Genomic DNA, 27,132 nt, shown 5'->3' with positions numbered 1-27,132 from the left:
CTGAGTTCAAATCCAGCCTCAGACACTTGACACACTTACTAGCCATGTGACTTTGGGCAAGTCACTTAACCCCAATTGCCCTCCAAAAAGCAATATATATATAATTGCATTCAATGTTTGTGTTACCTGTCTTCTGATGATTTTATTTTGCTTCATTTCATATATCTTACCAATTATCTTGAATCATTTATATTGCTTCCTATTTTTCTTATATTATTTTCTATGTAAGTACATATGAATGGTTTTGAACAGATAAGCCATTTCCCCCCTTCTTACAATAACATTTCTATAGGACCTTAAAGTTTACAAAATGGTTTCCTCACAGTAAAGTGGTGGGGTAGATACCAGTATAGCAATAGATGCCACTATCGGCCAGAGATTCTGGAGCGCTTGCCCTTTACCAATAAAGAGCTCTGGTTCTGAGCTTACATGTAAAGGGGTCAGCTCATTCTCAGTCTCTCTGGTTTTTAGCATCTCCATCCTGGAGTCCCAGGGAAAATCAGTTAAAGTATAGATTTAACTCATGTCTAGGGTCTATTACCCCTCCTCCCCTCAAAAGGGGATTAGAACAGTATTCAAAGTACAATATAGCTCAAGTTACGGTATAGCTATTTATTTTCTCCACTGAGGGAAAAAGACTTAAAACACAAAAAAATTCATCAGCATACATTGACAAAAGCCTAAAACATGAAATAATATCTATAAATCTTACTATATTCTCTTTGGATAATACTTAAAACATATATTTTAATACTTAAAACATCAGTGGGGCTAATTAGTGGAACTTAAAACATTAAATGGGACTGTTGAATAGGCGTTTCATTTCACCTTTATCTTAGCCTTGCATTGTCTGTACAAGCTACCTCAAGATTCATGTTTTCTGGAAAGCCTGGGACATGGCTTGGGTTTATCCTTCATAGTCTGTGAGACCTGTTATAGTAGCTGGCAAGGGCTCCATTCAGCCTAAGGAACTCAAGTTCTCTTGAGTTACTCAGGTAGTATCTCCCCAAAAGTTCATTTCTCATAATTATAGTTTAGTCACATGCTCAGGGAAAGAATCTTAAATCAGAAGAGGTAACCAGGACCCTAGAGCCCAGATCCAGGTGCACCTAGGCAGGCACATGCTCTAGATGTCATTTGAGAGAAGTCTCCATTAGTTCTGGGAGGTGGCAATCATCTCCCTTACACTGAAGTTTCAAAGAGAGAAACACTTCTGTGCCATATGTTCCACTGAAAGGAAGAAGAGAGTGAGAGTATAAGTTGTTTCTCTGTTTAAAATCTATTGTGCAGGCAGCTCTTCCTAGCCAGTTCTTGATGTATCTCCATTCCTGTACTGCCATCACAGGGACCAGGAACTGCTTCATCATTACCAAACACCAAGTCCTTCCAGCATAATGGTTCAGGGTCTTGGAGCTGTGTGGAGGGTCCTGCAGTTGGACTGAGGGCTCTTTTTATCCTCATTACATAAGTATTGTTATCCTTATTTTATTGAGTGAATTTTCTCAGAAATTTGCCAAGGGTCACCTTTGATAATTATAATAAAAATATCCTCTCCTTAGTATATAGTCCCAGTAGTGGATCACTAAGTCAAAGGGTATGCTGTTTTTTTACTCTTTTTGGATTTCTCTGGGAAGCTTATATCAATTTATAGTCCCATAAACAATGTAATATGGATATCTATTTCTCCACAGCCTTACTAACATTAACTTTTATAATTTTAAGTGTTAATAGAGGCAAATTCTTCAAAATACATCTCTTTTTTATAGATATAGTTTTGTTTGAAATTGTCTACTTGCCATCTCATGATTTGAATTCAAAGCGTCAACTGTTAGGGTAACCAAACCAACCAATTTTTAAGACTGTATTATATGTAGATAGGTACACAATAGCAGTCACTAAAAATGAGTAAAAAATCTGGCCTTAATTAACACCTGTTAATTAAATCAACCTGTTGTAGATTGGTAATACTGCAGAGTGGATAGTAATCATAACAGTAGTAATAACCTATATTGTACTTTAAGGTATGCAAAGTACTTTATATATAGTTATTTCAGATCCTCAAAATAACCTTATGTAGTAGGAAATTGTAGATCTTACTTAAAGATAATGAGCATATTTTATTTATTTAAATGACTGATAAAACTCAGTTTCGGAGTTCAATATGGAAATTTTATGTTTTATATGGGTTTTTAATCTAGTTATTTCAGATCCTCAAAACAACCTTATGTAGTAGGAAATTGTAGGTCTTACTTAAAGTTAATGAGCATATTTTATTTATTTAAATGACTGATAGAAGTCAGTTTTAGAGTTCAATAGGGAAATTTTATGTTTTATATGGGTTTTTAACCTAGTTATTTAAGATGGTCAACAATATTGTACAAAAGGATGCTAGAAATAGTAGGAAGAAAAGGGTGGGTATAGTATAACCATTTTACTTGCTAATTCCAAATTAACAAAGCCTTTATGGAGAGCTAGTTTAGACAATACATACTACTATTCTGTCATTTTTGGGGTAGTTTTCTTGCTGAGTATTTATTTTGTTGTTGCTATTGCCCCCCCCCCCCAAGATATTCAGGGATAATTTCGTTATAATAAATATAGTTATGAACAAAAAGTTCTTTTATGTCCCAAAATATTTTTCATATCTAGACAGCTGGTGTATAGTACTGTTTAAAAAAATTATTGGCCCAATTAAATTCTGTTCAACAACTGATTTCTTTGGTCTTTGTGCATATAATAGTCAATCTAATGAGCACAGATAGTTGCTATAACTTTTTATAATTCTGTTTTCCTTTTATCTCTCTCCAATGCAACTAGTTTCCTCTTCTCTCTTCCTTCTTTTCCCCACTCCCCCAAAATTTGCCTTCACTATATCATACAAAAGGATGCCAGAACTTGTAGAAAGATAAGGGTGAAGACAGGACAATCATTTTACTCACTAATTCAGAACTAAGAGACCAGTCATTAGTTTATTTTTATCTCTAAGTCTTTTTTAAAAAATAAATCTTTGTTGATGTCTTTTATTTATTGACACTCATGTTTCCCATTATATTCTTCTTCCTGCCTGTTCCAGAGAGTCATCACTTTAAACAATGTAAAAGAAGAAAAAAAAAGCTTCACAAAATTAAATAACATATCAACAACAACAAAATGATGTTACATGCAGTATTTTACACACATGATTTTCATTTCTTCAAAGTAGTTGGAGTGGGAGGAGGTAACTTGGCTTGTTTCTTCTTTTGGGTCAACTTTGGATATTTTAATTCATAGCAACCAGTTTCAATTTTGCTATTGTTGTTCTTTCCATTTCTACATTGTTTTAATCACTGTTTATATTATTTTCCTGATTCTAATTATTTTATTTTCACCTAATTCATGTCTTCCCATGTTCCTCTGAATTCTTCATATTCATCATTTCTTATAATGTAGTAATATTCCATTAATTGAGTCTCTTTATATATAATCTCTTTAGCCATTACCCAAATGATGGGCATCTACTTTATTTCCAGTTCATTGCTACCACAAAAAAGTGCTGCTATAAATATTTTAGTGTACATGGGATCTTTTCTTTCTGTTTATCTCGAGTTCTTGAAACTTTAATTTTTAACTATGTTTATTGCAACAATATTTTACTAGAGCAAAAAAAAATAGAATGCTCCTTTTAGTTCTTTAGAATGATATTTTACCAAGGAAAAACATTTGTGGCTGAAAATGAAGTCTCTTGCTGACCAAAATAATAAAATAATAAACCAAATAATCACTGTCCTCCCCTAGCATTTCATGACTTCTTGGTCATAGGAGATGTGTTATACAAAATTATATTTGCTACCTTTCTTTTCAGTGAATATTATATGTGGTTTGTAAGATAAACACGAGAAAAGGGAATAATTTAAAATAATTAATTTATTTACTTTTAGTTTACAACATTCAGTTCCACAAGCTTTTGAGTTCCAAAATTTCTGTCTCTTCCTCTTCCCCCTCCTCCTCCCCCCATGGCAGCATGCAATGCAATATAGATTCTACACATACCTTCACATTAAACATTAGTGAAGCTGTAACAAATGATTATAGCTAATGGAGAGAATAATGAGAAAGAAGGAACAAAACAAAACAAAAAAGAGAGACAACTGGTAGTTTGCTTCAATCTGCATTCAGACTCTAAATCTTTCTCTGGGTGTGGTTAGGCTTCTCCATCAAGAGTCCTTTGGAGTTGTCTTATAACCTTGCATTGCTGAGAGGAGCCCAGTCTATCAAAATCAGTCATCACAGATGCAACGTGTCTGTAATTGTGTACAAAGTTCTCCTGGTTCTGCTCTCCTCACTCGGCATCAGTTTATATAAGTCTCACCAGGTTATTATGAAGTCTATCTGCTCCTCATTTCTTATAATACAATAATATCCATTACATTCATATGCCATACCTTATTTAGCCATTTCCCAATTGATGGGCATCCCCTTGATTTCCAGTTCTTTGCCACCACAAAAAGAACTGCTATAAATATTTTTGTACATACGGGTCCTTTTCCACTTGTATGATCTCTTTGGGATACAGTCCTAGAATTGGTATTGCTGGGCCGAAGGGTATGCACATTTTTATAGCCCTTTGGGCATAGTTCCAAATTGCCCTCCAGAATGGTTTGATCAGTTCACAACTTCACTAATAATGTATTGGTGTTCCAATTTTCCCACATCTTCTGCAGCATTTATCATTTTCCTGTTTTGTCATGTTAGCCAATCTGACCAGCGAGATGTGGTACCTCCGAATTATTTTGATTTACATTTCTCTAATCAGTAGTGATTTAGAGCATTTTTCATATGATTATAGATATCTTTAATTTCTTCCTCTGAAAACTGCCTGTTCATATCCTTTGACCATTTATCAATTGGGGAATGACTTTTATTCTTACAGATTTGACTCACTTCTCTGTGTATTTTAGAAATGAGGCCTTTGTCAGAGACACTGGTTATAAAAATTCCCAATTTTCTATTTCCCTCCTAATCTTAGTTCCATCGACTTTGTACAAAAGCTTTTCAATTTAATGTAATCAAAGTTATCCATTTTGCATTTTGTAATGTTCTCTATCTCTTTTTTTGGTCATAAATTCTTTCCTTCTTCATAAATCTGACAGGTAAACTATTCCTTGCTCTCCCAGATTGCTTACAGTATCAGCCTTTATATTTAGATCATGAAGCCATTTAAACTTTATTCTGGTGTACAGTGTAAGATATTGGTCTATGCCCACTTTCCTCAGCAGTTTTTGTCAAATAGTGAGTTCTTATCCCAGAAACTGGAGTTTATCAAACAGTAGATTACTATAGTCATTGACTACTGTGTCTTGTGTACCTAATCTATTCCACTGATCCACTACTCTGTTCCTTAGCCAGTACCAAGTAGTTTTGATGACTGCTACTTTATAATACAGTTTAAAATTTAGTATGACTAGGCCACCTTCCTTAGCATTTCCTTTCATTAATTCCCTTGATATTCTGGACTTTTTGTTCTGCCAGATGAGTTTTGTTATCATTTTTTCTAACTCTATAAAATAATTTTTTGGTAGATTGATTGGTATGGCACTAAATAGGTAAACTAATTTAGGCAAAATTGTCATTTTTATTATATTAGCTCCACCTAACCACAAGTAACTGGTGGAAAAGGGAATAATATCTAAACAGTATAGTTTTCTAAGATTATTCCTCTAGTCTAGTTTTTCTTTTATTTTTAATTGATTTTTTTGGAGGAGGGAGGGCCGGGTAATTGGGGTTAAGTGACTTGCCCAAGGTCACGCGGCTAGTAAGTGCTAAGTGTCTGATGCTGGATTTGAACTCAGGTCCTCCTGACTCCAGGGCCAGTGCTTTATTTACTGCACCACCTAGCCACCCCCTAGTTTTTCTTAATAAATACAATTACTAGACATTTTAATATAGCCTGAACTTGAGTTGCAAAGTTAATGTTTTACTTATAAAATTTACTTATTGTTCCTATTATTTATGCTTCTATAATAGAGATGAGGATGAAATAAATGATGTTGCCTGTATGGCTGGAATTTATCTAAGGGAAGAAAATGCCCAAATTTTGGCAATAAACTCTGACTTGACTGGAACCCAGTCCTTTTTTGCTGCTGTCCCTTTACATAAACGAATATTAGAAGTGTGTAGGAAGTGTTTTGATAATTATCATCAGTTTAGGTTTTTTGGGGGAGCAAGTTAATTTAGTCAAATATAGCTACAAACAAGAATCTTGTGATGTGCTATAATGAAGTTCAGGCAGCATTCTGTTATTTTTTGTTTTGCCTTATTTTCAGGAAATTATTTCTTGGCTCTAAAAGTTAGTAAGTTGTCTTCAGAGATACATATTTTTTAAAAATCGTAAGTGATGTAAAAATCTATTAAACTGTCTTTAATTTCATAATTGGCATTCTCCCTCTTCCCTTTCAAAAAGTCATAATGAAATTTTTATTACTTAGGCTATTACTTCTTAGCTTAAAAAGTCTTATAAAAATGACTATATGAATTTTGTAGTTAATTTTAATATTAGCAAAGTTTGCTTGAGAAAATAAAATGCTTTTACCTTTTTTTGCAATAAAATTCCTTAAGTTAAGGCAGTTAATTATTATTTTTTTTATTTTTTAAGCATTAGGGGTTAAGTAACTTGCTCAAGGTTACACGGCCAGGTGTTTCTGGGTGGGTGCTAAGTGTCTGAGCCCGGGATTTGATCTCCAGGTCTTCTCAACACTGGAGCCAGTGCTCTTACTCGCTGTGCTACCTGGCCACCCATGGCAGTTAATTATTAAGCACACACAGTATGCAGTATGATCATAAGAATGTAATACTTTATTATTCTGAAGAGTATGCTGATTATAATTTCTTAAAAAATAATAATTAATGTACATAGTATCTACTTTTCATTGTTTTCGAAGATAGTGCATACTTGAATGAAAGTGTGTCTGTGTGCTTCAATATTTTAAAAATACTATGTAAATATTTTTAGGCAAAATCTTCCATCAAATATTTTTTATTATTTTTGTTTATGCTCTATTTATGGATACATTTATTATTGTTACTTTTTATAAATGATTTTTACACTTTATGTGACACCACACTGTTCCTTAGATGTTGATATTGAAATGGAAAAATTTTATTTTTTGAAGTGAGGAATATGGTTAAAACCTGTAATTCTGATGTCAGAAAGATTACTGTGAAAAATTATGGAGAGTCCATTATTATTTCCAAATAATGACAGTGCAATCCCAGTTAAATAGAAATGGATAAGAGGGAAGAGGGCTGCTACCACATCAATTTGAGTTTTCATGTGTATAGCTATAGTTTATGTGTATATACTCATATAAAGCTGTTACATATATAGTATACCCAGCTGATTCTAAAGAAGACCATGTTCAAGTGATGACCCCTTTGGAAGTAGGAGAATTAGTTTGTTAGAAATTACAAAAGTCTTTTTGAGCCCAGGTAGTTTTCAGACACCTTTGTTTTCACTGGAGAAAAACCATTTCAACATCTGTGCTCACATGGGCTTTTGTAATGGAAAGTGAAGCTTTGATAACTGCCACAGGGATTTACTCCTTAAAAGAAGTGAATCCAAGATGGCAGCCCCATGGCTGCTTTTGTTTTTCCTTGAAAACCCCTTATAAAGCTTTGAAAACATCTGTGGAGACTTGCTGGTGGCCGCTGTCTTCGATTTTCTGTTATTGGGGTTTGAGTCCCTGTGGCTGCTTATGAATACTTAAAAAGCTTCATTTGCTCTTGCAAAAACCTATTTTAGTGTATGGCTTTATGGGTCCCACAAGACCTTGCAAAATCTCACAGTTTTCCCATGAGGTGCTTCTATACTTTTAAAATGATGATATTTTGGGATTGGGGGTTCTCACTGTTACTGAATGTGGAATAGCTACCCTGCTTATCAAGGCATATAGTGTAAATAGGACTATTTTTTTCTAGTTCTATGTCCTTTTATTGAAGGATTAAATCAGTAACATGATATTTAGCATTTTTTATTATGCTAACAGATAGAACAAGATAAAACACATTAATTTGAGAAAAATATTTAAATTAGAGCTAAAAGTTATTTTTCCATTTTAAAATATATTCATGTTTAATAATCACTTTGGTTTTAAGCATCTTTTAATATTTTAGGGAAAAATTTATAATATTTATAGTATTAGGAAACTGATTTATTCCTATCTCAACTCTTAGTTCTTTCAAGGTTTTGTATTAATTCTTTTCTTTTCCATTTTTCCTTTTTTCTTTCTGTCTTTTTCTCTTTTCCTGAGAACATGCTATATAGAGAAATTCAGTACTGTTCCCCAAAGGCTGTTTTAGATATGATGCTTCCATTCACCAGTCTTGAATAGAAACTGTGTGTGTGTGTGTGTGTGTGTGTGTGTGTGTGTGTGAGTGAGAGAGAGAAAGAGAGAGAGAGAGAGAGAGAGAGAGAGAGAGAGAGAGAGAGAGAGAGCTTTCAAATACTAGGCAGTCATTGGCAGACACCACCAGCCAAATACCTCAGAGTTATAGTAAAAGTTGTTACTTCTTGACATATTGTATATTCTTATCTGTATAGTAACTTGGCAGCAGTATAGTCTGTTGGTCTTTTTAAAAGAAAAATTTAAGAAAACATAATATATTGAGTTCCTTTAACATGAAGAATGAAGTATAATTTCATAAATTAAGACAATTTGTGCTAATTCAAACCAGGCTGGATTGGTTGACTTTGGACTATGTCAAACAGAAAAAGTTTGCTAAAGAAGTGAGTAATTAATTCCCTGGACATGCTTACCATACAAAAGGATAGGTAGTAATACGTCCAGAAGGCTCACTCACATTAAGGAGTGAAAGGACTCCTTAACAATTAGTTCAGGAGAGAAGACAAAAATTTCATCTAAAATTTGAAAAAAAAGAGTTTCAAAAGTCATTTAAATCAAATCGAATTGAATGCAATAAACGTTTACTAATTGCCAACTATGTGCAAAACACTGCGCTATATATTGGAAGACTCAAAGATGAAAAACAACATGTTTTCTGTATTCAAGGAGCTTACCCTCTAAGCAGGGGTGTGTTGGAGGCAGCTCTTTTGTGAGACTTGATTGTTACATTTTCTTTTTTTTGGAGGGGGGAAGTTAGGGCAGTTGGGGTTAAGTGACTTGTCCAAGGTCACACAGCTAGTTTTATGTGTGTGTGTGTGTGTGAAGTGTCTGAGGCTGAATTTGAACTCAGGTCCTCCTGACTACAGGGCCAGTGCTCTATTCACAGCTCCACCCAGCTGCCCCAGATTGTTACATTTTCAGTGTGAACTTGTAGACTTTGGAAATCAGCAAACACTACCAACCAGGACTTGATTTATTGCTTTCACTTAAGAAAGTATTGGAGAAAATATTAATGATGCCTATTAAACTTAAAGGTGTTTTGTACATATGACCCCACCCACCCAAAGCCTATTGTTAAACACTTTCAAGCATATACCCTAAAAAGCTTGCATATGCCCTGAAGAACATCCACTTATCAGGCTCTTTACCTCCAACTAGATAGGACTTGGGAACTTTAGTATCAGACATTTTACCCAATGGTTAATACTAGCTCCTTTATAAACAGCACTTCATTTCCCAGGTTTTAACACACAGAACTATTTCATTTAGGACACAGAAAGGATGTGCATCCAAGCAATAGAGAGTAAAGAGATTCATATACTCTTATTAATGGGTCACCCTCCTGGGTTGCTTCATGGCAAACCATTTTTCTTTCTTTGGACCATAGCACCTGGATGGTATATCTTTTGCTCATGTCTGATCTTCCCACTTGCCTTCTTTCAGGCTTCATAAAGGCACTATATCTTTCTGTTTGTCTTTCCATTTACAGTCTTCTTCAGGGTTACCTGAGGCAGGTTATGGAAACATCCTTTAGCTACTTTTCTGAAAAGGAGCGGGGGAAAGACAGAGAAGAAGACTTCTCTGGTGGCAATACTTGTGACTTGGAGGGAGAAGGTACAACCCTTCACTGTAAGGGGGAAAAACTGATGTGTATTTGTATATATTCAAATTATATGTTACTGCATAGATGTTAGGGGCAAAAGAGAGATCCAAACAGGAGTCTCTAGTAAGATTTCAGAAGGGACAGTTAATTTTAGTTGGGGAATCAGGGAAACGTCATGGAGAAGATGACATTTGAGCTAAGCCTTCACAGAAGAGAATTTCACCAGTTAGAGCCAAAGAGAGAGGGCATTCCAAGCTTGAAAGACAGCCAGTGCAAAAACACAGAAGCAGCAGAAAGCAGAATGAGCTTGTGAGTCATCTCGTTTGGCTGGAACCTAGAATGCACAAAGTAGTATGAAATAAGGTTTGTCCTCCTTGTCTGTGTGTTTCCTTCAGTTCTCTTTTGTGTATTCTTTAAAAATATTTCAATGACCACCTTTTCTTTTTCTTTTTTTGTTGGGTAGAGGGAATGGTAACCTTATCCCTAACCTTCCTCTCCCTAGAACCTCCTCTCTCCATTAGAAGAAAAAAAAACCCTTTGTAACAAATATACCTGATCAAGCAAACTAAATTCCTACAATGGCTGTATAATTGGTTTAATTTTGAACACAACATGATTCAGTTGACTTTAGACTATCAATAGAAACACTTTCTTATTCAATAGCTTTACTGCTTTATACCATTCAGTAGCTTTTAATTCTTCACATTTATATAACAGTTTAGAGTTTGCAAAGTACTTTTATATCTATTATCTCATCTGATATTTTCTGCAACCTTGTGAAACAAACAGAGCTATAATTATCGTTCCCATTCCTGAACTGAGGTTCAGAAGGGTTCTGATCTTTAAGTTCCATATTCTTTCGAATATATCATACTTCCTGATGAAGTCACAGAATCACAGAATGCCAGATTTGGAAGCAACCTCAGAGATCATCTAGTCCAATCCATACCTGAAAGAAAATTTTTTTCCACAACAGTCTTTCCAAATGGTCAGTCAATCTCTATTGATGGAGAACTCACTGTATCATCAGACTACACATGGCTTTTCTGGAAAACTCTTGCTATTAAGAAGTTCTCCCTTTTTGTTGAGAAGAAATCTGTCTCTGCATCTTCCCTCTATGCTCCTTGTTTTTTTCTCTGGGATCCAGCCCATCCTTCTTCTACTCATTACTACTACTTTTCCCCTCTGGGCCCATACTATTAGATTTGAAACTCATCGAGTTATCTCTTCCAACTTCATTAAGTAATAATTATTATTTATTTTGTTGCTACTGTGTAGTTTTTCTGTTCACACTGTGTTATTGGGCTAAGGAACTTCCTTGGGTCTGAAGATTAAGAAATGATGGTAATTGCCTTCACTGGGTATGAGTTTAATTGAGTGGATATGGAAGATGTTTACAACATTTATTTATGTACACTCTTGTTCTCTGGCCTTTTGAAATTTGTAAATTTTGGTTGTGTGGAGAGAAGAGAAAGGGTCTTAAAATCTTGGCTTCTGGTTAGACACTTTCTAGCTTTGTTATGGACTACAAAGCTTGACATTTCAATACATGCTCTAACCACCAGGGGGAGCTTGTGGGTGAATTGGAGACACTCAGGCCTTAAGCCTGACTGCTTCAGGCTCTGATAGACTTGTGCTGCTTTGGTACTGTCGCTATGGTAACTGCCCATGCATGGAAGTCCTTGCTTTCCCCCTTCCCCAAGGGGCTAGATTTGTGTAGGTAGCCTGCTACCCAGAACCTTTCAGACTGAAGAAAGGGTGATGTTTTTCTTCCTCACAGTGTACTGCTTTATTGATCATCGTCTTTTTTTTTTTTTTGGCAAAGGAAATTGATCTAGGGTTTGAATTACGATTCAGATACTTGTACAACTTAACAGATAATACCAGCACTCTTCCTCTTCCCATGGTTCTGCCCCCAGCTCAACTCTGCTGAGTAAAAATTATCTCATTTCTAAAAGGGGAAATTGCTCTTTTTTCCTTATCTCAATCTATTTAATAAATAAACACAGCAAACATCCTGGGATTTATTGGCCAACAAGCTTTATCACAGGTTAAGGACTTAAGGCTGAAAAGAAATATTTAGGAAAAGAATAAAGTTTCCTAACTTCTGGCTACCATTCAAACAGCCTAAAGGGCAATGGAAGCAGTCCTCTCCTCTTTGGTTGGAGAGAGGAAAAAGGACATTGTGGTTGGGTTTTTTTCCTATGTATCACTGTCCATTACAGCTTGCTTTTTTCACCCATTTGTGATTGTGCTGTCCTCTAGTCACATTAATTTTCATTTGCCTACTGAAGCTGCTCAGTCCTGATTAGGCATTTTCTAGCTTTAGCAAATAGTATTAATGGGTGATCTGCTACAATCCCCCTTCCAGTTTACCATGATCTCTCCTGCATTCATCTGTAACAGTTTTTTCCCTTATTTCTTCAACCTTAAAGCCAAGGGAAAGAACTCTAAGAACTTGGAGAATGCTGGGTAAGGCCTTTTGGTCAGCAGGTTGGTCCCCTCCTCATTAATCCCTCTGAGCTACTGCCCATGTGAGTGGAGCTAAAAGTTGACTTAGAAATAAAATCATAGTGAAAAAAGTTTTTTGATTCCTACTGTTTTTGTCTTCTGGGTACTGGGAAAATGTGTTCGTTTATCACTTCTATATATAGAATGTCCCAGGTTTATGAACATCTATTCATTAAAAATGATCGTGGTTGGTCACAGGAACTCACTTTTCTATATGCAGCTATCACTTGGCACTTCTATGTCCCTTTTCCTTTTCTTATTCAAGGTGTTTCCTAAGACCCACCCCTTTCAGTCCCTGCTTGTTGTACAAGAAGGCTTTTATGGTGCAAGATAAATCCTGTCCTAGTTTCACCCTCACCTCCCCTACCTTGGCCAGTGGCTTCCCCAGATCTACTACTGGCATCATCATTAGCCAATCATTACTCAGTTTTCTCAATGCCCAGTCTGAAGACCCCATCTCACAAATACTTCGAATTTCTTGAAATCGGTCAATGAATTTTATTTAGATCTTCTATCAACAAAGATATCTCCTATTAGCAAATGTGTATGTGTCCTTGTTCTTGTCCACCCAACGTTTTACTAGCAATAGAAATCTTTAGAAAATCTCTGTAGGGCCTTTTGTGAGATTTTAAACCAGTTTATGGGTGTCCAAAAAAGGAGAGAGATCTGGCTCAAAAGCAATAGATGGTGGCAGTGGAAGGAGACTAAGAAAGCTGAGTCCACCAGTGGTCTTTGTATATAGTAGGTACTCAATAAATGAGGAAGTGAAGAGGAGTTGTGATTCTCCTAATTATGAACTATAGATGTAGATGGTATAAGGGACTTGTGTTGAATGTAGGAGTACGTTAGGGCATATCAGGATAAGCTTTATTGTGACTTCATTTTGATTTTTCTCTTCCTCCTAGGAAAAATGAACAGCAAAAATATTTTATTTCTTTGAATGTGAGTTATCCAGGCTTCAGGCAAGGAGATGTTATTATATATGTAGAGCAATAATTTTAGGTATATCTGCAGGAATGTAGGACAAAGGTTGCTAGCCCCATCTTTCTCTTTTTGGTCCTTATTTAGTGAAATTCCAAGCACATAATCTGTATAGAGCTACTGTTGATTGTTAAATTTGAAATTGAAGCTAAAAAGAATTTACTCTCCCAAATCCAAATAGCAGACTGTTTGTTGAAGGAGAAACAAGTAAAATAGTTCAAAAGATGAATTTTACTCAAGCAGTTATGCTGGCTAGGTATACTTAAGGTCTGACTCATAAAAGAGTTGAAGCCTTGAGGCTCTGGGATAATCTGACAAAAGAGAAGAAGAGGGTAAATAGGAGCTATAATTCATTATAGAAACCTGGGGTGGCAGTAACAGCTCAGTAAAGATCTTTTATGGGCCTCTAAGTGATGAAAGTAGCTCAGCTGAGAAAGTAACCCAGCAGATAACAATAGTAGCTCATATCTCAGAAGAGAAAAATGGCCCAGTATATGGCATCAGTAGTCCAGAAGATGACATCAAAAGCAGAAGTCAATAGCTTCAGGGCCAGTAAGTTATTCCAGCTGTGATGCAGCCCCAGGAGGGTCAGTAGTCTGAGCTATATGCACTCCCTTTGCCTATTTCCTCTCCCACCAATGGCATAGGAATTCGTGGTAGAGTGTTCCCCTTGTGTACTGGGGCTGGAGGGTGCTCCTTGTTATTTATCTTGCTTTTCTGTATAACTAAATGACTTTGCTTTGAGTTAGTGTGCCTCTGGTTTGGTCTGGTAAAAATGAAGCATTATATGGGGTCTTATAAGTATGCATTTACTTTACATGGATGCTGATCAAAACATGCTTTCATTATGGGTGAACTTTTCATGACACAGATGTTGAGAGCAGGCCCAAGCCACATGCAGTTTGGTTCTCTCAAAAAGAGGAAAACTAAAGACAAATTACATTTCTATGAAGTAAAATTATTTGTTCTTCTGATGGAGGTCCTTGTAAGGAAATGGAGCACTAACTCCCTGGGGAATTTGTGTCAATCCTCTTCACACACTCCTGTTCCAGAATGGGATTCTTCCATTCCTTCTCTTATACTCTTATCTTAGTAATGTCAACTGACATCCCTGGAAACCTCCTGGGTACTGCCTTATCTATTTACTCTGGCTCCCTCTTGCCCCTCCCCCCCAACTAACTCTCTCTCTCTCTCTCTCTGTACATGCAGTATTATACACCTGTAACAATTATAAACATAACCAGAATCCCAATGGGAGTGTTAGTAATGTTATATTTGCCACTACTTACTTTCCTTCAAAGGGCTAAGGTAGGAATAGGTTTTCAACATTTTTACTTATATTTTAGATAAGAGATGAAAAAATTGACATAATATAAAAAGGTTTACAATGTGTTACAGCAATATCAAGTAAAGCATTAGGGATGATATCCCAGAATCCCTTCAAATGTTCTTCAATGACTGGCCCAAGCTTAATGGTTTTCATCCTTGGCACCTTTTGAATGCCAAGCCTGGCAGTAAGTGTGGTGACTGTCTTGATTCAGGATCTCTGAGACATCTCTGAGACATCTCTGTGTGCTCCCTCTTGGCCAACTTTCCCCCCTCCTTCTCCAGCAGCTTTTGGCTTTGTCCAACTTGTGGGCAAAAACAGGTGAATTTGACTCATCCTCATGTTCATGCTTTTACAAAACCACTCATCCCAAGAGGCAAATCTATCATTATTCATGCTTCTTCCACTTGGATACTGGTTACATATTTATAATTGTTATATATTTACAATACCACAGGTACATTATAGCTACCACCCTAGAGTTTTTCCTGAAAGGATTTTTCTCCACTGATCTCAGGATGATTTCTGACTGTGGAAAGAAGACATTTTCAAAAGATTATTGGCTTAAAAAAAACAGCTGTTGCTGTTTGTTTCTGTGTCTTTTTTTTTCACTGAGAATTCCTTCATTCATGTGTGCAAATCATATTAGAGCACATACCAATTAATATGCTCAGTTTTTCATGCACAGTTGCCCATTTGCTTGGACAAAAGTGACTTATGGTCAAGGCTAGAGCTCTAAAGGCAGAAACTGGACTTCACTGATTGTGCTCACTTAGGGTTGAATCTTATTCTGTATAAGCTCAACCTTTTAGTTAGTTGTCATTTCCTTTCTAGAATCAGTTAGAAGAGACATCAGAAGAAATCTAATCTAACCTGTACCTGAGTAAAATTCTCCTCTAAGATACCTGCAAGTGGTCTTCTATTCTTCTCTTGAAGACCTTTAATGCGAGAGAGCACACTACCCCTTGAGATGGTTCATTCTTCTTCTGGTTAGCTCGAAATGTCAGAAATGTTCTAAATGTTCTTCCACGAAGGCTACATTGTACTATATCTTTGTTCCTAGTTCTATTGTCTGGGGCCATACAAAACAATGTTAATCCCTCTTCCACATTATGGCTCTTCAAATATTTGGGCAGCTATCATGTTACCACTAAACTTTGTCTCTGTAGGTTGTTCAGCTCATTCTGTTCTCGTATGGTATGTTTTTGAAGTCCCTCACTGCCCCAGTTATTCTGCTTTGGACTCTCTTCAGCTTTTCAGTGTACTTAAAATGTGGTACACAGATGTGGTCCAACCCAAGTTAGGTAGTTTTGGACACTATTCCTGTCTTAACATAATTGAGTATCATGATAATTTTAAGGTCGCAATTTCATGATGTTGATACGTTGAACTTCTGGTACTCTGAGACACTGGGCATTCTTATATAATTTCTTGCCTAGTCATTCCTTCCTCACCACCTGCCTGTGAAGCTGAGCTTTTGAACCTATGCATAGGACTTTACATTTATCCCTATTGCATGTCATCTGATTAAACGTGGCATAGCTGATCGATCTAGTTTATTAATATCTTTTTGAATACTACTTTTTAATATTTTGCCTGCCAGGTTATAGACTTCGGTGACTATTCTTTAAAAAGAGCATCCTATTCTTAATGTATCATCAGACATACAATGAAAAAAAAGATTAAAGAATTAAAAAGTGCTGGAGGCCTTGCTATATTGAAATTGTATCTGTTGGTAGACATTTAACCTACCCCATAGTGGCATCCTAGTGTCAAGCAGCTGTGTGTGTTAAAAAAAAGCACCATCTGAATGCTCTAGAGGGCTTTTTATAACATGAGTTAGAACCACCTAGAAAGTCTGATTGGTCCAATTCCACAAAGAGTGTTCCTATAGGTTTTAAAGCCTTCTGTCTCATTTCTCTCTGCATTTGTTTTTAGCTTAATAAATAATAAATAGAGGCATCATGCCATCACCAGTTTGCCTGCTTGTTTACTAAGATATTCATGTTTGAACAAATTGCTATTTAAAAAAATAATATTGAACATGTGCTTTCAGATGTGGTACAATACAAACATAAAATTGTTCATATTTCTGTTTTTGGTTTTCTGTTGGTGATTGCTATATTCTCTGGTTATAGTTTTCCAATGTTCATGTTTGAACATTTATTACACCACTCCCCAGCATCTAGCTTATTGGTGATGTCTGCCTGCTAAGGCTTTGCTTTCTTTATGAATAGATGTTGTTGTTTTGAATTCCTAAATTGTCATTCCTTAGAGGTTTAAAACCCCCCACAAATTTCTTACTTCCCTAGGGTTTTTTTAGTTAATATTGTAGATATTTGCAGAAATTACTCTTACATAGCTTTTCTCATTCTCCTCAACATTTGCAAAATCTGCCTTTTCAAAGATGTTTCCCAAGTTGTTATAATTTAATGTAACAAGTGGGTGAATAATTTACATGGGCATTTTGTTTTTAAGAAGACTTACTTTGTCAAGCTGTTTGCTTTCTCCTTTTACTTTTTAGGACAACAAAACATGGCATTTGCTGTATTTTGAACTTTCTTCATGTGACTTTGGAGATTCGATTTAATTCAACAAATGTTTATTATGTGCCTACTATGTGCAAGTCACTTTATTAGGTGCTACCAGAAGAAAAGGAAAAATGTCACAGTTCTGGCCCTCGAAGAAATAAAGTCTAAAAGTAGGTATATGGCATGTATAGAAATAAATATGATACAAAGTAAAGCATGGGCAAAGGAAAAATTTAGATAAAATTACATGAGAAAATTTCAAGATGGGAGAGATCCCTTTAACAGAACTATAAAATCTTAGATTTGGAAGTGAACTCAGAAGTCATCTTACCCAGCCAGGAATTTATTTTGTAGCCTCCTTGATAAGTAGCCCTCCAGACTCCATTTAAAGACTTTGAGAAAAATGGACCCACCATCTCCTGCTGCAGCTCATTCCACTTTTAGATTACTATTTGTTCTGATATGTTTCTTTATATTCAATCAAAATCCATTTCTCTGCAACTTTCAACTACTGCTCTTAATTCTATCCTTTGAAGCAAAGCAGAACAATACTAATCTCTTCTATATGACACTCATATACCTGAAGTCAGCTATCATGTCCCTTTTAAGTCTCTTCTTCCATGCTAAACCTACCTTGTTTCTTCAGCCCCTACTCATGTGGCATGTTCTCCAATCCTGTGCCTAGTCTTGTCATCTACTAGTTTTTCCAGTTTATCAGTCTCCTTCCTAAAAACTGATACCAGAGCTGTGTGCCAATCTAAGTATGGTCTGACCATTGCAGTGTATAGTAAATATATATTATATTTTAATACATATTAATTAATAAAATAATTTTAATATATATTAATTAATAAAATAAATATATTATGCCTTTCAGCACAGTTTGCTTCTATTAATTCAATCTCAGATTGTGTTAGTTTGTTTAGCTTCCACTGTTACATCTTGGACTCTCACACCACTTTTAAGTTTATTGGCGGTAGGTGCCATATCAGAGATACTACCCAAGACTGTCCAATAAGGGATTTAGTATAACAAACTTGCCTATATCAGAGGACAATCCCTTCAGTCACTTGGGAGGTACCGACTAATAGCAATAGCACACAGAAAAGGGAAGACAGATTCATATGCTATTTTCCTGGCCATCTTCTGAGGGTTACCCAGGGTCATGGAGGCAAGGAGAGATATAACATGTCTGCATCAAGAATGTCCTTCAGAAATCTCATCTATGCAGTTATGTCCTTCTTGAACCCCAGGATCTCACCTGAATTGAAGTCATCTTTCAAAGACTTTCAAAGACAATTATAGGACTCTAAAATACTGATTCGCTTCTACCTGCCAGTGGGGGAAATCTTTTTACCTCATTAAATTTCCTAACTCCAAACAATCACCAGTGTTAGCAGTGCATTCCAGTACACCTTGGAATTGTCCCTTGTAAGAGACATTAATTGGACCAATTTAGTACACAGTTTAGTCTCTTGTTGCCCTTTTCCTAGTTGCTAAAAGCTGTGTCACACTGCTGAATCATTGAGTTTGTAGTCTACTAAAGCTTTTAGATATTTTCACAGGTGATCTGGGATCTGTTCATACCTCCTCTATACTCTATTATTTCAGGTGATTTTTAGAATCCAAGGGTAAGATTCTATGCTTACCTTTACTGCATTTTACCTTATTAGATTTGGCATATCTTTTTAGTTTTATATCTTTGGATTTTTAGCTCTATCATCCAGTAAGTTAGCTAACATTCTAAATTTTGCATTACCTGTAAATTTGGTCAGGAAAGCCATTATGAAGAAATAACATCTCATTTGGCCCTTGAAAGATGAGAAAGAAATTTAACATCTCTTTAGAAATGGCAAGGAGGCTTCAGAAAATAGTAATGTTGCTATATCAATGTTGAAATCCTTTAGGTATATACCATGAATAATTTGTATCTTTATTTGTCTGCAAAGAAGAACTCTAGCTTAAGGAGGAGTAGACTTAGTGGGACACGGTAATACTGTACAGATTGAGGTGAGTGGTAACAGGAATTAAAATTTATGGCTTCCAGGTCATGTTGGGCAAATATAAATGTTTACTTAGCAGTTAAACTGCAGAAGCCAGATATATATCAAGGTATGTGCTTATTTTTGAAGGGACTATATGGATTCTCTACTGTCTATCCTATAGTCTCCTGAAATATTTTTGAGTCCTTCTTTCCCATTGTCACTATGGAAAGGATAAGAACAATGGGGCTGGACTAATTTTCCACGGTCTCTTCCAATACAGAAATCTGGTGATCTTACAATTAGACAAATAGTTGATCAACAAGCATTCATCTAAGTTGTACTTACTACACGTCAGTCACTGTGCTAAGTGCTGGGGATATAAAGAAAAAGCAAAAATAATTCCTGTCCTCAAGGGGCTTATAATAAGAGATATCATATATAAATCATAGCATACAGGATGAATACAGACTACATGGAAAGTATCCTTAGATTGATGTGAGAAGAATGACATTTACTGTATTCTACATATTTTGAGGTAGTTTCATCAAAGGAAACTTTGACATTTCAAAAGCAGAAAAAGTATTTCAGACTTAGTATCAAACACAGAATTGCCAAATAAACCTAATTAACAGTCTTTTCAGCATTTAAAAAAAATGTAGTTTTGCCCCACCCCCATTAATAAGTACAAAATTGCCAACTTCCTGTTCTACTGAGACATCCACAAATGTACGGGACTGGTGACTTCATTAACTTTGCAGGTTTATAGAGTGTGGTACCCATTTAGCACAGGAAAGTCAGCATCTATTAAATATTTTTTTATTTTCTCAAGGTTTTCTTTTCTTATTATTCAAATAGACTCATCTCTGACTTAGGAACTTTAATAATTATTTTAGTGACATTCTTTCTCTTTGGTGATTGACTAATGCATCCTTACCCAAAGAGTATTTCCTGAATAAAGCGATTATTCCCCTAAACAATTCATAGTTGTATAAAAGCATCAGTTCCATTTTTCCCCTGCATTTTTGAACCTCAAGAATGGTCCTGGTTTTTCCATAACCCCTCCCTCCCTGCCAGGAAATAGATTATTTACTTTGGGGCTATACCTCTTTCTTAAGATTGGACCATGTTGGCTTACTGAAAGAACTTTCTTATATTATCTTTGGCCAGAGTCTTTGACTTTATTATGTTCCTGGCACATTCAGAAGCATATTCTGTTAAGCATGTAACCATTGCTTGAAAAGCCTAGTTGGTACCACTACCTCTCAAGAGGTGATGCCTGAGGGACCATGTCTCTAGAGAGTGGAGGTACAAGTGGTAGAGTTTCTGCCTCAGGGCTTGGTGGCAAAATTCTGTCTTTCCTCCAACATTTTGTAACTGGGATATAAAACAAGAATAACAAAAAAGAAACCCTTAGAAAACTATTTAATATTGAAATAAGGCTTCTTCTTTCACCTTATCCCCATAAGCAAACTCTGTGCTCTAGTGGTGGTAGTTAAAATCACCATCTCAATTCATGCTGGAAGTCTTGGTAGAGCCAGAAATCAGTGAATGACAACTTTTCAGCTTTGTTAAAAGAAAAAGTAATATATGCAATAATAAGTAATATATGCAATTATAAAAGTAACAATGTGTTGGAAAACCTGATCATGTGGTAATTCTTTTAGTCCATAGTCAGGTTTCTATATACTTCTGGTTAAAATGCTTAATGCCAAAATGACATCCCTACATATTTAAAAAAGAAACATGCATAGTTTCTCTACAGTTTCTTTCTAACCATTTTTGGATCCCCCAATGTTGATGAATTTGCTGGTATTCTTTTTTCATAATGTTATTTCAGAATTTTCTGGGACGCTCTGTTTCTGGGCATGCATTCAGAACTAGATTCATGATCAGAATTAATAATAATCATTTTTGTCATTTTAGGGAGGAGGCTCTGCTTAATATGATTTTTCTTGCTATGAAGAACTATGATAGCTTGTAATTTCATTAGCTAGACAATTTAACATTTGTTCACTGACACCTTTAATCAAAAAACTTTAAATTTCTCATAAGACATAATCAGGCTTCATATATACATTTTATGCATTTTTATCTTTGATCTACAAAGTGCTTTCTCTCAGGAGTACATAGAGCTTAATGTAATTGGTATCACAGTGATATGTGAAAAGTAAGGCAGAAGTTAATGGGAGAAGATAGAGAAAAAGAGTCCATCTTGGTGAAGCTTGGTAAAACACAAAACATAGCTGCAGCTAGAGAAGAGGCTGGCCTGGGATATTCATCTTTCCTTTTATTGATAAGAAGGAAGACATGGCAGAGGATGGCAGGAAGACTGCTTGTTGAAAAGGTATCACTAGCAAAAGTTTCTCTTGATAGATGATGTGTAAAGAAACAGCCCTTAGGCAGGAGGGTGACAACCCTTGGAAATGAAGCCCAAATCACTCTCCGTGAAGTAGAGGTCCATACCCCATAGTAAAAAGCCAGGACTGAATTTCAGAGATATTCATTAGGACAGTATTCTTCTAGTTCTTACCCAAATCTGCCCAGGAATGCCTTTAAAATAAATGTTAAAGTTTACTGTTATATCATCTAGTAGAGGGAAAGCAGCACTGATAATATGGCTCTTCATCTGGGCTAAAAAGTTATATTATTCTTAGTCTTAACTTGGTTTCCCACAGATCTCGGTTAGTCTAAATGCATACAAAGTTTTCTAAACTAGAGTTATTTTGAATTTTATTTTAAGCAAAATTATCCTTTAAATAGGTATATAAGTCAATTTGGATTGGTTCAAAGTATGTATCTGCCCTCTTTTTCTGGTGGTTCCTGTTTGAACTAGTTTACAAATGACATTGTTTTCTTTAATCTTCTGTGGTGTGTTTCTTAGGTCCACACACACACACACACACACACACACACACACACATTCCTGTTTACTTACATAATTTACTTTTCTGACAGCTTTTTCTTGTGCTTATAATGGCAAATTCTTCCTGGGATTCATTCGTATTCCTTTTGGGTTTATTCATTAAAAAAAAAAAACTATTGGACTAGTGTGTTTTTCTTCAATCTCTAATTTAAAAAGATGCCTTCTGGGGAAGCAACTGAAGTCCCAGTTTTTAGTAGTTTCAGCCACAATATTAATGCCTAGTACTCACTATATTCAGGAAAGGAAAACTGTGAGGAACTGGCTACTTAGGTACTACTCTTCAGTTCCTTAGCATATTTGAGAACTGAGTTTGTATTTTTTCATTGACTGCAAATATCATGTACTTCAAAAAACATTTTAACAAAAACCATGCATAATTGAAATGTGAGTGAATATACATTTTTTGAGTGAATATATTTTTGATAAAGTATGTGCTAGTTGAATTAGATTATTATAGATATAGAGAAGTTTAAGATATCTAGGTTTTAGATATTATAAAAGCTATTATCTATCCACCTTGGGAGACATGTGGCAGAAGAGAAGATGGGAGAGAATAAGGGAAGGGTAGTTCGCAAGCAGTATCCCAGAGGGAATTGAGTCTTCTAAAGCGCTGTCTGAATAAGTGTCTTTGGTGGACAAGTTAGCTCTATTTTTAGATGTTAAAGTGAATTCTAAATCATTGGTAATACCTGACAATTAGAAACACTAGGTAAGACACTCAAAATGAGAAGAACTAAAAGAAACCTGACACATAGCTTGGAAAATCCATCTCTGTAAGAGTCAGAAGAGCAAACTAATTACGAGTCTTTAAAACATGTTTGTGTGTGTTTAAGTTTGTTTAATGGCTGGGATCTTGTTTGCTTATCAGCACAGGCCTGCATGGCCTCTTGGGGTTCTCCTTACTACTTGTGTTAATTTTCTTGCTTCTATATTGGTGTTCTTCAGGGTTTTATTCTTTGTAAACATTACCAAATACAGAATTGTTTGTGGCCAGGTCATGGAGAGTCTGCAAGTCAGATCCCCCATTACCATCTGTTTTTCAGAAACTCCCCTGTCTTCCTCCCCTGCCCCACCCTGCTTCCCCCATCCCTGTCATTGTTGTTCATCCTTTGTTCTCAGAGGACCAATGACATCACGAGGGTGATAAGTTGACTTCTGAGTAAATTGGATATGAGAGGGGAAGAACAGTGCAAAGTCATCAGTCTCACTCTTTTTTCCAGAGTCATCGAAGTCCAGTGGCAAGACGAAGGTTAAGATGACTGGCAAAGATGCAGGATGCAAGAGTGACTTTCCCATCCCTGGCAGGAACTAGAGCAGCTGTGCCCACACAGGCTGGGCCAAACTCAGACCCAAGCCTGGTGCACCACTCTTTGGAACAAGTCAGAGACACTATGAAGTTCATTTTTCTGCCATCCACTACTCCCTGTAGCTTTCCTGTTTATCTCCATCTCCCTGTACGAATTAATCAGTAGCCATTTAGGAGAAAACTATCCCCAGACCTCTCCTCAAGTTCTCTCACCTCCATCTTACTCAACCCTACTGCACTCATGCTCCACTTCAGCCCTGCTCACCCCTTTAAAATGTGCCCTCTGGAGTCCTATTCCTAGTGAACATTACCCCTCCCCACCTTCCTCCTGTACCCTTTGCTTGCACATTCCTTTTATTTACTAGCCTTTACTAAGACGTGGCTCTCGTATGACACCATATCCCTAACTATCTTCTTCAGCTCTGCCTATACCATTTCTCACACTCCTTGACAAATAGGTCCTGGAGAGAGAGTCAAAATTCTCCTTGTTCCGCCTCAGTTTCATTTCCAGACTCTCCCTTTACTTCCATCAGTCAGCAACATTTCCTCCTTTGAATTCCATTCCATCAAAATTTTTGACCCAATCCAAATGATGATGGCTGTTGTACAATGATCTCCTTCCCTCCCCCCCGGTCTTTTCCCTGCTTTCTCAAGGAGTTCAGCTTCTGGTTCACAATCTTCCTCTCCTCCCCAGCTCTGTCTTTATCTTAGGAGACTTTAATAATTTGCTCAGATGCTTCCTCAAAATTCCTAACTTCCCAATTCATCTATTCAATTCATCCTTAATTTCCCATGACCTATGCCTTCACTCTACCTCAGTCACACATAATTATGGTCTAGCACACTAGATCTCACCATTATCTATAAATGTTCAACTTCTCTAATTAGAATTTCTAATATTGCCATATCCAACCATAACCTCTTATAATTCTACCTCTCCCTTCACAAACTGACTCTTTACCTTCATTGAGACCTCCATTCCTTCCACCCTCAATACTTTCTTAGGCCACTACCCCTGCTCTGACTTTATTTTCTTCCTTCTCCAGTCTCAACCTACTAATTGGCCATTTTAACTCTATAGGAAGGTGGATCAGGAGAGCCTGGCCAATTAGATGAGGTGACAGCAAAGTGATCCTTTGGCATTTTTCTATGGAGTATATAAATATAAATGAATATATCTATTGGTACCTGCTGAGCAAACATGTCCTAGGCTTGTGTCCTTGCCTATTTATTTGCTCATTTGCATCTTATTTAGGAATTGTGATTAAGACGTGGCTTCTAGGAATGTGATGACCTGACTGGATCGGATCTTGTTTTTTTTGTAATGGAATCACCCCTTTGTAGTATGAGAGGGGAGTGTCCAGCCACAGTTTTGGGGGGGGGCAGGAGAGGGTGAATGACAACAGTTAACAAAAGAGAACTGTGGCAGACATAGATGTGGACCCTGGATGGGTGGTTGGAGAGGAGTTATTCATCCATCCAGCCTCCACTCTGGGAGCAGCTAATGGCAGCCTTTTGAGAGGTAGAAAAAGAGAAAGGCCTGCTGTAGATGCATGTGCTATCACCCACTCAGCCCAAAAGGTGGCAGTGAGAGACAATGGCAGAGCTTTTTAACCCTGGGGGTTCAGGATAGGAGAGCTATGACTTGAGTATTTTGGACAGAGAAGGAAAGATTTCTCAGACAATTTTAAGGTCAGAGAGATTCTAGGACTCAGTTGCCTAGAGGAACTAAGGGAAGTTTTTAGTGTCAGAAGATGAGACTGACCACGTGCTCCTGGAGTTAGAAGAGCATTAAGGTGATAGCCCACAGTTAGTATGAGCACAAGCTTGGGTGTAGCCCTCTGCTATCCCTGTAAGTTAGTTGGACAGCCCTAGCCCAAAGGGAAAGGGGCTTTCTCTCTGGAAACCCCAAGTTTGTTTCCCTTCCAGGCTGGCCAAATCCTTAGAGTAGTACTATAAAGGAAGGATCTGGATTCATGCCCTTAGAGGCATCTCTGTCTCCCCTCTAGTCTAGAGGGAAAAATCTGGGTTCAAAATAAAGGTTACTTTCCTGATCCCTCTCAAGGGGGTTAGTAGTCTTTAGCTTACATTGATCAGCTTAGTCCCTTCTCACCAAATGTTGATTACACAAAATACCATCACAAATAGCTAGTAAAACTCTTTTTTTTTTTGCAGGGCAATTGGGATTAAGTGACTTGCCCAAGGTCACACAGCTAGTTAAGTGTCAAGTGTCTGAGGTCAGATTTGAACTCAGGTCCTCTTGACTTCAGGGCTGGTACTCTATTCTCTGCGCCACATAGCTGCCCCTGAAGATATTTTTAGGACATTTTTTTAGGAGTGATATAACTAGATCTATGAATAATAGAATATTCCTTCAGTGGAATAAAGGAGGAACTGAAGGAGACTGTAGACAGGAAGACCAGTGAGAAGGCTTTTGCTTCATCTGGATAGATAATAGTGAGAGTTGGAACTAGGTCTGTGCTGGTTGATTTAAAGAGGAGAGGATAGATTCAAAACACACAGGAGAGATTAATTTGACAGGATCTGGTAACTGATTAGATATAAGATGTAGGAGAGAAGGAAGAGTAAAAGATTACCCCAAATTAGAAAGATTTATGAGCCTTAGTCATAACCTCATCTAGATGCTTTCTCATGGTGTATTACTAATTGAATATATTATGAAGACAAAATAATAGCCTCACAAAATGAAGTATTTTTTTTAGCACTTGTATAATATTGCCTCTTGTAAAGTTCTTGGGTAGATTCCAATGACTTTTAATTTTTTTCTTAATAATGTGAAGTTGAAAAGATAGAATAGTGTAGTATAAAGAATTCTTGAAAGAAACAAGGAAAGTGACTGCCCATCACTTGGATAATTGTTGAAGAAATTATCATAATGTGAATGTGCTGAAATATCATTGCATCATATGACATGACAAATATGAAGAATTCAAGGAAAGTTAGGAAGATTTATGTGAACTAATGCAGAGAAAAGTAGGCAGAACTAGGAGAACAATTTACATGATGACCATAATATTTTAAAGGAACCCAGCACAGAACTTGGATCGACGCACTGCCCAAGCATAATTTCAAAAGACTGGTGGCCAAAAGCTTCTGGTCTCTAAGAGAAGAGTAGTTGAGTTATCGGTGTAGTATGAGACGCATTTTCAGATGTGGCCAATGTATTGATTTGTTTTGCTTGAGTCTCTATGAAATAATTAATCTCCATTTTATACTGTTTACTTAAAAATACATGTATATACATATATATATACACACAATATTTTATATAATATGTAAAGAGTAGCTAGGTGGTGCAGTGGATAGAGTTCTGGGCCTGGAGTCAGGAAGACCAGAGTTCAGACACTTACTTGATATGTGACCCTGGTTGCCTCAGTTTCCTTATCTGCAAAATGAGTTGGAGAAGGAAATGATAAGCCAGTCCAATATCTCTGTCAAGGAAACCCCAAAAAGGAGTCTCTAAAATTCAGACATGACAGAAATAACTAAAAACCAACGACAAAACATGATGTATAAAAATATACTGTGTTTCCCCGATAATAAGACCTATCCCGAAAATAAGCCCT

At 36.5% G+C, this 27,132-nt stretch overlaps 1 long non-coding RNA gene across 1 annotated transcript in view; it reads left to right on the top strand.

Moving 5' to 3' along the window:
• Positions 1–10,107: 10,107 nt before the first annotated feature.
• The window catches only part of LOC138157157 (uncharacterized), a 50,547-nt gene continuing 33,522 nt past the window's right edge, over positions 10,108–27,132 (top strand). The window contains exons 1-2 of the long non-coding RNA XR_011167322.1: positions 10,108–10,344; positions 17,325–17,505. This is a non-coding gene — a long non-coding RNA (uncharacterized lncRNA). The remainder of the gene's footprint in view (positions 10,345–17,324; positions 17,506–27,132) is intronic.

Source organism: Petaurus breviceps, unplaced genomic scaffold, assembly GCF_028583685.1.
Source record: "Petaurus breviceps papuanus isolate PSGF00001 unplaced genomic scaffold, PetGlider_PUasm1.0 171, whole genome shotgun sequence".
NCBI classification, from domain to species: domain Eukaryota; kingdom Metazoa; phylum Chordata; class Mammalia; order Diprotodontia; family Petauridae; genus Petaurus; species Petaurus breviceps.
Note: the sequence above shows the minus strand (reverse complement) of the source record. Positions and strands in the feature narration are given on the sequence as shown.